Source organism: Microtus oregoni, unplaced genomic scaffold, assembly GCF_018167655.1.
Source record: "Microtus oregoni isolate MIOR12 unplaced genomic scaffold, Mior012 000011F_ref0000422, whole genome shotgun sequence".
NCBI classification, from domain to species: Eukaryota; Metazoa; Chordata; class Mammalia; order Rodentia; family Cricetidae; genus Microtus; species Microtus oregoni.
Window position 1 is genome coordinate 2152203 of NW_024543070.1, and position 10090 is coordinate 2162292.

The window sequence follows — 10090 nt, forward strand, 5'->3', positions numbered from 1 at the left end:
ACTCCCCTGTAGAAGATATGTCCCCTAATACAACTAAGTTGTCACGTGGCCTTCCATGTGTGTAACTCCCCTGTAGAAGATATGTCCCCTAATACAACTAAGTTGTCACGTGGCCTTCCATGTGTGTAACTCCCCTGTAGATATATCCCTAATACAACTAAGTTGTCACGTGGCCTTCCATGTGTGTAACTCCCCTGTAGAAGATATGTCCCCTAATACAACTAAGTTGTCACGTGGCCTTCCATGTGTGTAACTCCCCTGTAGATATATCCCTAATACAACTAAGTTGTCACGTGGCCTTCCATGTGTGTAACTCCCCTGTAGATATAACCCTAATACAACTAAGCTCTGTGTAATTTGTTGTTATGCTGTGTCATGAAATGAACAATGAAAGAAGCATCCAGATGTTCCGTCCAGATGCAGCTTCTCAGTGGTTCTGATCCACAGTCGTTAGATACAGAAGTGGACTGCATTGCCAAGTCCCTATGGGGGTGAATAAAGAGACAATCATGCATGTTTTGCCTATTAAGGTTCAGGTTCTCCTGAATTTGTGGCATGAATGACTGCCCTTGCGAGTTCAGGGGATTCTGTTTACCAGATTGGTAAAAATCAAAGTTTTAAAGTTATAGACACAGAAAACAGAAGAGGGCTTTCCAGAGGGTTGGGAGTTGCTGCTAACGAGGGCAGAGTTGCTGCTCTCGGTACGGAAATAGGTGTACAACTCAGTATTCCTTAGCTGCAGGACAGCACAGTAAAATGCTGGAAATGCCAAGCTCATGGTGTATGTTTTACACCAGTTGAAAATACCTGCCGAGTTTTGCCTGCCTTCATATATCCTGCTTCCAGGCCGAGTGATCTCTGCCCGGGTGTCACCTGTCCAGCCAGCCCTTCACACACGTACAGTACCTCTGTGAACAAAAGCCTAAAACTGAGAATTCTATTCTTCCTGCTATATAACATTAAAGACCTGGAAACAAGAAAAAAGCAAAAAAAAAAAAAAAAACAAAAACTGCTGCTTTTTAAGTATAGCAGGCAGTCTAGACCTTAATATTAATTTGAGAGAGAATTTTCTTATATATTACCAGTAGTCAGCCTTAGATGTGGTACTTTAGATGTCTGTCTTAGATGTAGACCTCTTGTCTACATCTTGTTGGTTGCTGGTCTTAACTGTCAGAATGATTTGGGTGGGAATGACAAAATCTGCAATTACTTTTCCTTAGGATTTAAAAGCTTACACTGATGTCTGTCCCTTGGTGACCATAGCCTTGGAGCCTGCACTTTACAGTGTATATTTTGTCCGCCACCCTCTCCACAACAGTTGTGTCTAATTGGTGGACCATCTGCATCCACGACTAGGGAGACAGAGATGGAACTCATCCATCTTAAGGTAAGTGAGAAAGATTTGCTTAAGGACCTCATTTTTACTGAACCTTAAAGAGCAAGCAAGATTGATACTCTTTACACAGTGGTTCTCAACCTGTGGGTCAAGATCCCTTTGGGGGGGGGTCACACATCAGATATATATATATATATATCCTGCATATCAGATGTTTGCATCATGACTTAGTAGTAAAATTACAATTTTGAAGTAGCAACTAAATAATTTTATGGTCCAGGGGTCACCACAATGCGAAGGTCCCAGCATTAAGAAGGCTGAGAACCACTGCTCTTACATAACCTTTGGCAGGGAGGTGGAATCCACCATGGTCAGGAATGTAGCAGTGGGAGGGCCACCCTAAACTTAACACCTCTTTCTATTTGCTTCTCTGGGGGTTGTCTTGGTGTTTTCACTGGAAATGTTTGTACAGATGTAGGCCCTTTCAGATACCATGTTGCCGAAACGGAGACTTAGAAGTGTAGCTTTCAAACTGCAAGGGCTGGAGATCGGTTTAGAGAGATTAATGTATAGATAAATAATTTATGGACTCATTCGTAAATGTGCCATAGTCCCTGGAGGCTTTTAAAGATGTGGTCATTATATTCTCAAGATTATAAGAATGTTGTTTAACCTGTCATTCATAATAGGGACCTAAAATGAGACCCATTTGTCATTTCTTCCTGGAAGCATTTCACCCACAAATTCAAATAACTTTTAAAAATCGGGCAGCATGGCTCTCTCCCGAGGAACTTGTTGACTGGTGAGAAGTACATTAAAAGTTGGCTAGAACAAAGAAAACATTGCGGCAGCATCATGCATTGCTGTGACGATGCCAGTGTTGTAGGAGGGTTGGCACAGTACACAGGCTGTGCAGTCCACTCTGACGCTTCAGCCCGTTCTCACCCTAGCAGACCACGCCGGACTGAAGGCATTTCCAGGGCTATCTAATGAGATGACAAGGGTTTGCTCGGTAAAATTCCCATCCAGTTTCTCTAGTGAAATTCTGACTCTCTAACACCCTCTTGATCGCAGCTGCCTTGGTGGGGGGATTGAGCGACCCTTTTTTTAGGGGTTTCCTGAGACCATCAGAAAACACGTATCTATGATTAATAACAGCAAAATTACAGCTATGAAGTAGCAACGGCAATAATTTCATGGTTGGGGGTCACCACCGCATAAGGAACTGTATTAACAGGTCACAGCATTAGGAAGGTTGGGGACCACTGCTCTAACAATATTATTCTTACACAACTTGAGTTGAGGTTGCACAAGATACAGCGTCCTGGATGTGGCACATCAGAGCAAGACCTTGAGGCATTAGTATTCAGCACATAGCTGGCCTCTCCCAGTTTAGATTGGAGGAGATAGTTGAGTGGACTGCTTGCTATATCCATCTGATTGTTGCTTTGAGGAAGGACATTTCAATTCCTAATTTAGATTCCTTGTTGGCAGATGAGATTAATGGACCTTTCTTGGCTTCTGGCAGAAGTTTGTTTAGGTAACTAACTGAAATGTATAAAATTTGCACAAAGAAAGTAAAAGTGTCGAATAAGAAATAGGTGTGTAGAATAGTTTTTAAAAGCATTTTAACCCATGGGCTTTTCGCTTTTTTTCAGTAAAAGTTGCATTGTCTGCCACAATGAGATCTAATATCTGCTGGGATTAAAGCGTGTATAGCAATAGGAAATGACATTCTGTACAAGAATAGGAAAAAATCATACAGTCCGGATGAAACCTTAAAAGACCCCCCCCCCCCCCCCCCGTAACCAGAGTGATCTTGAGTAAAACCAACAAAGCTTGAAGGCATCAAAATACCCGATTCCCAATTAGACCACAAATCTATGGTAAACAAAACAACCTGGTACTGGCATAAGAACCAACATGTAGACAATAGAATAGAGAATCCACAAATATTTAAACAGGTACTATGATGCTTCAACTTGATTGGCAAGTTGATGGAATTTAGGATCACCATGGAAACAAATCCCATGTCTGCAAGGGAGTTTTCAGGCTGGGTTAACGGAAGTGAGAAGACCTACCCTCCAAAATTGTGGGAACACCATTGATAGGCTGGAGTCTCAACTGAATAAGAGAGGCAAGCTGACAGCACTCCCTTGTGTCTCTGCTCCCTGACACTCCTTACACTCCTCCTGCACACACGGGCACATACGATCTGGACTACATTCTTGTCTCCCTTAACTTTTCCACCACTCCGGCAAAACACTGTGATCCAAGCAACTTAGGAAGGATTTCATCTGGGGGCTCACAGTTCTAGAGAATAACATTCCATGATCATGTGGGGAGCATGGCAGAAATAGGCAGGCGTGGCACTGGGCCTAAGTCTGATGCAGAAAAGTGAGAACGGCATAGGCTTTTGAAACCTCAGAGCCCACTCCCGGCCATACGCCTACAAAACCGCGCTTCCTATTCTTTCCTAAATAGTGTTCCACCAACTAGGGGCTGTCAGTTTTCCAAAGAAATCTGGTCAAATCTCAGTCAATACCTGTGGCTTCTCCCAGAACTTTTCACAGTCTCCTACCCTAAACCTCACCAGCCCACAGGTTGGGTTTCTCTTACCCCAGCTTCTGATCCCAATATAACCCAGCCATTTTGGCTAGGGCTCTTTTGGTTCCTCTTTTGGCCTCTTGGTCCACAGCTCCTCTCTTGATCTGCTTGCTTATGCTCCTCTTCCTCCTTACTCTTCCTCCCCCCGCCACCCTGGTAAGTCTGGACTCTTGCAGATGCCTCTAGCTGTTCTCTCTCTCATATCTACATAAAACCAGTCTCTTCAACCTTACCTAGGGCAGTTATGTCCTCATGGTCATTCAGGGACCAAGTGGTCAGACATGAGCCTTTGGGGGTCTTTCTCACCCAAACCACCACAACCCTCAAACTGAGAACCATAGTAAAACCCTCCCTGATAAATGGCTTCCGTCAGCTGTTTAGTCACAGCGGTGAGACAAGCAATGAATACAAGGAGCAAAACACGCATTGGATCAAAACAATCTCTGCAGTAAACAGCATCAGGGCGCAGGAAGCTAAAAGGAGAGTGCCAGGCAAAAACCAGCTCAAAAAAAGCTTAAGGCAGGGAGAAGCTTTGTGAACAGCATTCCGACAGCATAGGCAGCAAACGAGGGACCACACCAAACTTGAGACGCTTCCCCACGGCAAATACTGTCTGTAGAAATTGTTTGATAGGACTTACGGGTTTATACTCTGCTTCCCGTTGCAAGGAAATTGAAGCAGTTTGTGAAATTATGCTTAATTCGGAAGGAAATTAAGCTTTTGAAGGAAGAAGAGAAAGTACACCTGACAAACACTAAATTTAAGGGAAACATTCGTGAGCGAGATTAATGTCCTAACTTCTGCGTCACATGACAGAAGTCCAGCCTGACATTGTTGGAATGTCACATAAAGCTAGAGAATAGGGCAATGGCAGGGAGTTGGCATAGCATGTGTGAGGACCTGGGTTCCATTCACAGAACAGCCAAAAGACCAAACAAATCAAATACCTATGGCAAGGAGAAAAGACTAGCTGAGTGGCCTGAGATTACTGAAACAGCAATAACTGCTATAATTGGATATAGGGATTCTATACACAGACACAGATAGCAAACCTTCAAACTATGCCTAAGTATTCAGAAATCTTGAGCCTATATTAGGCCAGGGAAAGTGTTAAAATACCTAAAACAAAACAAAAAAACACAGACTTGGACAAACTAAGAATTCCAAGAGCAAAAGATCCTTCAACATAGAGATTACCTAACTGAGGCAGGTGGTCTGGCTTACCTGGTAAAGGTGCTTGCCACTAAGCATGGCAATCTGAGTTCAATCCCACATGGGGGAAGAAGAGAACTCAGCTTCCGTGCTGTCCTGTGGCATCCACAGGTGCTCCATGGCACACAGTTATGCACATGAATACATGTGAACATAAGTAATTAATTAATGCAATCATAATAACTTTTCAAATATCAAAAGTGCCTAAAGGATCTCATCACATGCAAAGAGAAAAACAGATGGCAAAACAAATTATAAATCTCCACAAAATAAAATAATTTTCAAATGGCATTTGCCAAACTTCGTTACAGTGTCATTGGCAAGGCGGTGAACAGGGAAGTCCAAAATGCTTAAATTCTCATGAAAACATCAAGTAAACAGATAACTGACATGATTTTGTGGTTGCTCTGGCAACCAGTCAAGAGTCTGAAGCAGCCAAGGGAACAGACAATCAGGAAAATTGTAACCCAAAATGTTCAGAAACGTGACAGTTTGTCTATGTGTACTTCACCCCACCCCCAATACAGAGTGGTCTGGGCAGGAAGGGACAATTCAATTTCTTTTGCCTCAGGATGGAAGGAAAAGAATAGGGTTTGTATGAGGAACTCAGAAGGACTGATGTCGATCTGGTCACATTGGAGGCTACTGGAGTTACTGCTGGAGATGGGATTAGGGGCATGAGGACACAAGGAACATCTAGGATCTCGAAAAGAAGCAGGGGAAGGAATCTGGAATGACCCACTTGGATACAGCCATACTTACAAGGTAACTAGGAAGAGGGCTGGCATTCACATGCCAGGAAGAACACATTAATAATAATAATAATGAGCGAAAAGAACAAAATTTTTAAAAACTATTGAAGGACCCTTATAAGTCTTTATGCCAACTTGATTATCAATGGTTTTCAACCTCTGAGATGGAGCCACATTGCAAGCTAAGAGAAATGGTTCTTCCTTCAAATGCCAAATTATCAACAGAAAGTCGTAAATCATGAAAATAAACAGCTAGGCATAGCCCACTAAAATAAAAAAAAAAAGACAAAAATTCCAAGAATCAATTCTGTAAAGAAACACAGGCTTCAAACTTTGTAGGCCAAGATGTTAACAGCTATCTCAAATATGCATGAGAGCCAAAGAATAGCGTGAGCAAGGAACTAAAGGAAAGCATTAAAGAACAAAATGACAATATCAACAGGGAGGTAAAAATATTGAAAAGACCTAGACAGACATTCTAGAGCCAGAAATGATAACGTTGAAGCGTTCACCAGCAGTTTGTCAGTGTCAAACAGGCAGAAGAAAGAATTCATAGACTGAAAGTCAGTTACAATTGTCAAGCCTAAGTATGGGAAGAAATGTGTCTTATGGGACACCACTCTGCAGACCAATAAAGTATTAGTATGAAAGTACCAGAGAAAGAAGAAACAGGCAGAAGCAGAGAGTGTATATGAACAATGGTTAAATACTTACAAGCTGAGAAAAATGTGAACATACAAATCCAAGAAGCTAAATGCCATCTGTGATATTAATTTTGGTTGTCAACTTGTTGGGCTTCAATATCCCCATAAAAACAGCCTTCTGGGAGCATCTGTGAGGGACCTGCAGGCTGAGTTAACTGGGATGGGAAGACACACCCTAATATGAGCTGCACAGGCATGTACACATACAGAAAAATAAGAATGTAACCAAAACATATGAGCACCCAGAAATTCCCAAGGGAGGAAAAGGTGGAAGCAAACCTTAGGACATGAAGAGCAGACCACAGCACGGCTGCAGTGAGACGTTCAGTATCTGTCATTGTTCTGATTTAAATAAACTCTCCCATTAAAGACATAGATAGGTCATAGACAGGTTGGAGGTACTGAGAATGTAGCTCATTGGCAAAATAGCTTATTACTATTAGGTCCTGGGATTTGTCTCCAATAACACACACACACACACACACACACATACAATGAAACAACACACACAAAAAAAATGAAGAACAAATTTATAAACATGCGCCAAACACGAGGGGCACTAAATACATGAGGAATTAAAGGGAGGAGTGAAAGGCAGCAATAACGAGAGCAGACTGCAGTACCCCCACTTTTGATAATGAATGGGTGAATAAGGAGGGGGATCAATAAGGAAATAACTGATCTGAAAGGCATTGTAGACAACTAGACCTAACAGATATATCAAAAATGTTCCATTTAGGACTGGAAAGATGGCGCAACAAATAAAAATGCCTGTTACAAGCCTGGTAATCTGCATTTGATCCTATACTCACGTGGTGGAAGGAGAAAACCGACTTGCGCAACTGCATTGCTGAACACACACACACACGTGCACGCACACGCACACACACACACACTAAATAGATGGTTTTCTTTCACCCTTTTTGAGCCAACAAAAGCAAGTGACGGTCTTCTCAAGGGCACATGAAGCATTATGTAGGATAGAATACATACTAGACCACAAAATACATCTAAGTGATTTTTATATTTGCGCTTTTCCTTGTGTGAATGCCCTTGTGCATGTGTGCATTGCGACCATGTGAGTGCAGCGCCCTCCGAGTCCAGAAGAGCGTGTTGCATCCCCTGGAACTGGAGTTACTGGTCACTGTGAGTTGCTCATCGTGGGTCCTAAATCTGAACTGTCTCTCTAGCCTTTTCCGTTTCTTTTCTAAATAAATTTAAACAATTTTTTTTTTTGCTTTGGTGTGTGGTGGTCTGGATAAGAATGGCACCCACAGGCTTTTATGTTTGAATGTTTGAGTTGGAGGAACTGTTAGGGAGAGGTTGAGAGGGGTGTCACTGGAGTGTGGGGGACTTTGAGGTCTCAAAAACTCACATCATTCCCAGTTAGCTCTCTGTTTCTGCTCAGGCTTTTGGATCAGATACAAGCTCTCAGCTCCATGGTTATAGATTGAAATGCTCCATATTGTTTAGAGGCTAATGCTGTCAGAAGAGATCTACAAATTTAATGCCATATCTGTCAAAACCTATTTTTGCTTTCTGGGAAAAGATGTGTAAAATTCATGTGGAATTTCAAAGGGCCCTACTTCAGTCCTCATACTGCCATAACAAAAATACCAGAAGCTGGGTAACTCCTAGGGAACAGAAACATATCTCTCATAGATCTAGAGCATAGGAGGTTCAGAGTTGAGGAACTAGTAGATCTGCTGTCCAATGAAGGCAGCTTTCTCCAGGCTCTCAAGCCAGTGCCTGGCTGATGGTCCTTCAGAGTGCACACATGCTGTGCCTTCAGATGATAGAGTGGGGAAGGGCTGCCTTCAGGCTGAGTCCTTTTATAAGGAGCTCTTCCCAGAGTCCAGACTCTGCTTTCTTGTTTAGTTGCCTCCCAAAATCCACGCCTCTCAGCATCATCATGGTGAAGACCAAGTCCCAACCTCAACCATCAAGAGACAATGAAGAATGAAAATAATCCGCAAGAGGGAACTAACTGGAGTTTTCATATTCCTGATTTCCAAAGGTACCACGAAGAAGCAGTGATCAAAACATTGGTTCTTGCAAACTGAATATGTGCAGCATATGAAATAGAGTCTGGATTGTATTTTATCCAGAAATAAAGCCTCATACATGGGGCTCAGCACAGTATATGAAGTAGATCTGGAAACCAGAAATACGTGACCAGGTGTCTTCATGAGGGAAAGGAGTCTTTTTGGTACACAATGCAGGGGAAGGTGAACAACCCCAAGCCTAAAAACAAAACTGGACTCTCACCTTCAATATACTCAAAAATTAACTACAATGCACCAAAGACCAAGTAAAACACCTAAAATTATAAAGCTCCTAGAAGATGATACATGGGAAATCTTTACAACATTGGGTTTGGCAATAATTTCTTGAATATGACATAAAAAAAAAGGCAACAGGGAAAATAATAGTTTCTAAATTAGACTCCCACACAGAGAAACTCCTTTGTAGGGAGGATGTGATTCAGGTAAAATACAGGGTGAGAAAATGTTTGCAAGTCATATATCAGAACACATACAAATTCGCACAACTTAGCAACAATAATATAACTACCCAATTTTAGAGTGGGCAAGAGGCTTACAGAAATCTCTCTCTGCAGTAGTTATATGAATGGCTGAAAATACAGGATGTTTAACATCACAGGTTATAGAGGAAATGCAAATCAAGTCTGTAGTGAACTGGCCACCCCTATTGAGATGACAGAAGCAGAGAAGGTCTCTGTCCTTTCTCCCTTTACTGGCACACAGCTCCTGCAACCTGAGGGGTCTTCAGAATGCTGTCATGCTATGCTGATGAGAGGTCAGGGGCACCATGTAGCTTCAAGTGAAAGACTGTGTCCAAAGGACTCTAAAAGTTGAGGCCTAGAAAAGCTCTCTTGTGAGCCCAGACCAGTATTTACTAGACTGGTTTGAAACAGGAAATTGAAGACTTACTGCTGTGGGAGATTTGGCCAATAGCCTTTAAGGTACCAGCCCACTTGGTGTGTGTGTGTGTGTGTGTGTGTGTGTGTGTGTGTGTGTATATATATATATATATATATATATATATATATATATACTATAAATGCAGCTGTAAAGCTTGCACTTGCTCTCTTGCTTCCTGCTCTGGCTTCTGTCTGACTCGGTTCCTGTTCCCCATTTGTGCAGAGGATTGTGATCTAGGACTGTGATCTGTGAGTCTCCCCTAAATAAATAACCCTTTATTATGTATAATTCTGAACTAATGTGGGATTATTTTGTAACTTCTGTCATCAGCTTACTTTCTCTTAGTTCACGTGTCCTTTTGTGTGACACCAAGAATATCCTTTTCTAACTCCCGGGGCTTCCTGAGACTGAATTAGTACTTAAGAAGCTACCCAGAGTCCTGGACCAGTGGCCATGCCATGACCCACATGACCTATTGCTGGCTAAGGCTTTTTTCCTCCCTTCCCTCACAATCGGGAATCTTGAAGTGAAGGC